This window comes from Ambystoma mexicanum, chromosome 2q (assembly GCF_040938575.1).
Source record: "Ambystoma mexicanum isolate Mex_15411 chromosome 2q, UKY_AmexF1_1, whole genome shotgun sequence".
Lineage (NCBI taxonomy): Eukaryota > Metazoa > Chordata > Amphibia > Caudata > Ambystomatidae > Ambystoma > Ambystoma mexicanum.
Window position 1 is genome coordinate 240,174,252 of NC_090924.1, and position 6,000 is coordinate 240,180,251.

Genomic DNA, 6,000 nt, shown 5'->3' on the forward strand with positions numbered 1-6,000 from the left:
ACCATGCCTCTTTAGAAGTCACTTTATTTGCATCACTTATTTCAGCTTTCACTTTTTTTGTCACCTTACTTGGATATTCTTATATTGGATAAGGGAAAACAAAGCGACATGCATCATTAGAAGTAGCATAAAGAGTAACCTCCTTACCAATTTGCTAGTGACATGATCCGCTTCAAGGCTGGAGAGTCTTTGAAAGACATGCCCACCAGTGCCAAAAAAGGAAGCACTGCCTCTGCATGCCACTTTTTAAAGTGGCTTTGCAGCCCCAACCCCACCCCTAAGCACATCTCTTCCAGTCCCTCCTCGCAAATCAAACTCTCAGCGTCCATTTCCCCATATCCACCCATGGCCTCGCTTACACGTGGGGCTCCACCACTTACAGCAGCGGCCACCAAGGCCATCTGTGAGTGGCATGTTCACTGCCATTTTCTAGTCTTTTATGCCTTGACATTGGATTGATCCTTTGCCTGAACCATGTTCTTTAGCATCAGTAAGGGGCCCTCCCCCACCAACCCACACATGGTTGAGAGGCGAGTTTTCTTGAAGGCCATTTTCTGTTTTGAGCAGATTACATACCTCACTGTAGGGACCATTTCCCATTCACTCATGTCCCCAGTATCGACCCCTACCACAGGGTTACCATAGGTCACGTCCCTGAGTACAGAATCATAATTCTTTCAGTTGGACCTTGTATTCTGAGGGCCCTTGCAGGGCTAGGTACAAGGGGAGTCCATCTCGATACTGGTCAATGACGCTCACTTTGCCCTGGTGTCAGGGAGGCAGGGATCACCACGTGAAGGCCTTAGACTTCTTGGTGACTTGCATACTGAAGTAAGAGGTGGCAGGGAGCAACTGTTGTCTCACCCTGCCTGACCATGTGATGGAGTACAAAGGTAGAAACCACGAAAAAAAGGGGATCAATATGGGTAAAGAGCAACGGCAAAAGAGAATGCAACCGTGCTGTAGCTGGACATTTTGTTATTTATATAGCACTCTATATATCCTTGGTATGATCTCAAAGCGCTTGTGGGTTGAACACCCTTGGGGACCGTAGTCAAGGCCAGTCGAGAGAGTAGGGTAGTATAGGGTGCTTGGGTGCACCCAGTATGTGTGCAGCTAGTGTGAATTACCTGATGGTAGCTGTATCCTAACATTAGGTGCAGTGGTAGTGAGAGATCAGTTGAATGTGTACAGTCAGGTGGTTGGTTTCCGAGACTACATTCTGGTGGCATTAGGCCTGTGTGGGACGTATATGTGTGCAGCTAGGCCGATCTTTTTCATGGGGTATAGCTGCGTTCTAGCAGGATGTGGAGGTGTTTATGGAGTATTGTTCGTATGTGAGCAACTAGGCCGAAATTGATCGAGGTGTATAGCTGCGCTCTATTGTGTGATGGTGTAAAGTAGAGCGTGAGCATAGTGGTAGGAGAGGCGAGTGTCTGGAGTGAATGGTTTATTCTTACGAGCCTGCTATTCCAGGATTACATTCTGGATCTGGATAAGTTGGTGGCGGTTATCCTCGTGTTTCGTTGTAGTGACACTCTGAGGTAGAGTCATCGCTAGGAGCAGAGTAGGAATTGTTTGTTCGGACAGACGGTCATTATTCTTAGGCTCAGCACTATGCATCTCAGGGGCCCGGTTCCGGGTCACTGGTTGTGGTTTATGATGGGTTGCAGAGTAGTATTATGGAGGATATTTGGTTATATGACAGGAGCTATTTCACACCAACATAGTCACACCAAGCCCATATTCTGGTTGTGGTTTATGGTGGGTTGCAGGGTGGGTCTAGGCAGGATATTTCAATATAGAACATGGGGTGTCTCATACTAACATGCTAACATTGAGTCAGTCATGCTAAAGCATTGGCTGGACAGAGGCCTTGTAGAGTCTGGGCATTTTGCGCCTATGTGGGGTTGTATCTTAGGTATGTAGTTGGGTAAGGTATGGAGCTAAAGGGGATTATCTGCTTGATGGCAAGAGAGGCTGGTAGGCCTGTGTAGTATACTCGGGAAGCGGAGAGTCAGCAGTTACATATCCTAGAGCCTGCAGGGCGCTAAGGTTGTCATCTGTGGTATCCATATCCTAATTCTTTCATGGTGACTTATTGGTTGCTTTCTGTGGTCTCGTTGCTTGGTATTTCCCCGAACATCTGTCCACAGGCTGTAATAACTTTTGGATGTAATGTCACTGAAGTCATGGTTTATGATGATGTTGGGTTTCAGCGGCCTTAGTTGGTCCTAATCAGATTTGTGGAAAAAGCCAGGGTTTTAGAGCTTTGCAGAATGTCATGTAGTCTTGGTTTTGTTGAATGTGCAGAGGGAGTGAGTTCCACAGAGTTGGTGCCAAGGTTGAGAAGGCGGACCCTCGGATCCTGGCTGAATTGGAGGCTGGAATAACTAGTAAGAGGGCGGAGCTTGATTTTAGGGTGAGTGATGGGCGGTAGGGTTTTATCTTCTCTTGTAGGTATCCTGGGCCGGTCTTGTGCACTGCTTGGTGGGTAATGCAAAGGGTTTTGAAAGTGGCCCTTCGTCCTACAGGGAGCCAGTGAAGGGTGTTGAGAGTGGGGGAGATGTGATCCCTGTGTCCCAGAGCAAAAAGGAGTCTGGCTGCAGCGTTTTGTGCTCTCTGGAGTTTGTTGGTAAGCAGGTGCACCCAGGAATAAGGAGTTGGCATAGTCCAGTCTTGACATAACAGTGGACATAATAGAGGCCAGTCTGGTGGGATAGGTGATGCAGGGGAAAATGCATTTTAGGAGTCTGAGCTAATAGTGACTGGATTTTGATACATTATTGACCTGGCCGGAGAGGGTTAGGCCTGAGTGCATAGTGCAGCCAATGTTTTTGACTATATATCTTTGAGGGAGGGACGGGGGTGGCAATGGACGGAGGCCATGGCAGTTGTTGCGGGAGACCAGCAGTATTGCTGCAAACCTTGATTTCAGTTTTATCTGGGTTCAGAAGGAGGTGGTTTCTTTTCATCCATCGTTCAATATCTCTGAGGCAAGCTTTAAGGTCGGGATGTAGGTTGGAACTTGCTTTGGGATAATTTGGGTATCGTCAGTGTAGTTGTAGCAGGTAAGCTTGTGTGCTTCGATGATCCCTGGTAGAGAGGTCTGAGAGAGGTTGAAAAGGAGAACAGAGGCATGCCCTTTGGGGTACTCCAGTTTTCATGGTGCAAGCAGTTGAGACAAAAGGGGAGAGGAGAGCGATTTGTTTCCTGTTGAGGAAGGAGGTAATCCATTTGAGTGCAGAGTCTCGGATTCCTAGGGAGTGGAGAGGGTCAAGGAGGATAGCATGGTTAACGGTGTCGAAGGCTGCTGACAGATCAAGGAGAATCAGTGCTGTGCAAACCTCCGACTCTGCAGAGACCTTGAGATCATCCCAGATCGCAATCAGGGTGGTTTCTGTTCCTTGGCTTGGTCCAGAGCCTGATTGAGTGCAGTCGAGTAGTTTGTTGTTTTCTACGAAGTGGTTGAGTTGAGATCGGCCTGTAATTCTTAGTAAAGGGGGTCGAGAGATGCCTTTTTTAGAAGCGGTTTGACATGCGCTATTAGGAGAATAAAGCTGGAGTTATCATTCAGTATCTTGTTATATGGGCTGTTACCTGACATATGATGCTGTTTCTGGGTATATTGGACTGTACCTATAACTCTGATAGGATTACAGCTTGTATGCAAGAGGGAGTGTGACTCCACATTAATAACGGAAGGCATGCTTGCCACCAGATGCATGCTGATTGATGATGTTATATATTAAAAATATACCACAGGTGTCTCCAGATTACTAAAATCTTGCATTATGAGAAAGTTGGCCATCATAATACAATACATTTATGAGCAAGACAAAATAAGTATTTGCTCATAGAAATAAAGGACTAGGAAGAAAAACAAGATCATTTTAAAGAATTGAGGAGAAAATTTAGCACAAATGGCAGAATCCTCAAAACACTTTGATAAAATTAGTGAAGCGCAGAAAATGTTAATAAAAAAGTGAAAGATTAAGCATATACAACACGAGGCCAGCACTGAGCAGTACCAAAAATATTCCAGCATAAATAATTTTTAGTAAAATGGGTGACTTAAGAAGAAATGCTAACAAAAGTAATCCCCACCCTCAGAAATAAAAAATATTTTGAAGCTTTCACAAAAGATTTTAGTCAAAACAGCAAAAAAAATAGAAAGCCTATAGTAAAAGGGCTGCTTTAAACAATACAAACAAAAATACACGTGTCCAAAAACATACTTATTTACGGATGGCTTCCTCTGAGAACACTAATGCATGCAAGTGGACCACAAATATAAATATATATATATTATTTGTATTTATTTATTTTAATTTTATTTGGATTTATAAAGTGCCCAGCGGCCCATAGGTATCGTGGCACTGTTACATAATGTTCACTTAATAACACAGTATACAAGTTATAGCCTTTCATGTGCAATAGTAAAGGTTAACATGGCATAGCTGGTGGTGTTCCAAGGTTACAAGGGAACAATTGGTTGCAGGCAATACGTTAGCAACTGGTCTAGTTAAATAGCATTGTTTTGAGCACTTTTCTGAATATTGTAAGGGATTCTTAATTTCTTAGGCTGGGTGGGAGCGTGTTCCAGGCTTTTGGGGCTAGGACTTCAAAGCTGGTGCCACCTGCTTTCGCTCTGTTGAAGGCCGGGACTGAGAGTAAGTGAGCGTATTGGTCACGTTTTGGTCTTTGGGCCGGGGCCTGGTGAACTCTCTCTGTAAGGTGTGCCGGGGCTGTCTGGGCAAGGCATTTGTGCGTGATAGTGAGGGCCTTAAATGTTATGCGTTCTTTGATAGGGAGCCAGTGGCCGTCTTTCCTTGCCTGGGAGATGTGCTCTCTCCTCGAGATGCTCAGAGCGGCTCTAAGGGCGTTGTTCTGTGCAATTTGTAATCTGTTTATTTGCAGATGTGCCTAGGAGTAGGATGTTGCAGCAGTCCTGTTTTGCGCCAATTGTGGCTCTAGCAATGTTGAGGCGTTTTTTTTGGTGATAGGTGGGGTTTTACTGCATTTATTATTTTAGTAGTGAGTGCAACTGATGATGAGATGGCACTAACTTGTCTGTCCATTGATAGGGTAGAGTCCAAGTATACACCGAGAGTTTTCACTGCGGTGAAGGCTGTGATAGTTGAATTCTCGATATTGAAGGAGTTGTATTTGTCATCTAGTTTTTTTAGGGATTCTTTTGGGCCTACTAGTAGGATTTCTGTCTTTTCCCCGTCCAAGCCTGAATGTGTGCATATGTCTTCTGTAGGGTATTGAGGTCTTGTTGGTAGTTTCCTGCTAGTGGGAGAAGAATTTGAGTGTCGTCGTCCTAGTTAGTAAAAGCTATGCTGAATTCTTCTAGGTCACTGAACAGGGGAAGGGTGAATGGGTTGTAGAGAGTGGGGGAGGTACATGAACCTGGTGGTACTCCGAGATATATATATATCACACCCACACGATTGTGGTGGTGCTCAGGGGACGGAGACAATGGCCATCCAAATTATTTTTCAAATTATTTTTCACTTGCGCATTCTCAATGTCACTGGGCCTACTAAGATTGTTGTTTTGTTCTCCCCCGTTTCCCCTCCCTTGCCTTGTCGCGCTCTGAAACACTTGTGTACGAGTGTAATAGAAATAAAACATCAATATCAAATGGGTCAAATATAATGATGCCACCTGAGCATTCATGAAACAATAGCCGCTTCGAATGATTCAGTGCATCTTAAACGTGTTCTCCCCCACACCCTTTTCCGGCTTCTTTGCTAATGACTTCTCTTCTAAGATCTCTCTTCTCTGGTCCTCCATTCCACTCATCTTCTGTATCCTCTCTACCTTCTCCTGTTTTGACACCTGGCTCACTCATGACCTACTTTCACGCTCTCTCCATAGCCGAAATCTCTTTTCTTGCCCTTGTTCACCCTACTGCTGTTCCTGGCGTTTCCCTTCCTTTAGCCCAGTGTCAAAATCGTCCCTGGGGTGTGGGGCCGGTTTTTGGCCATGCCT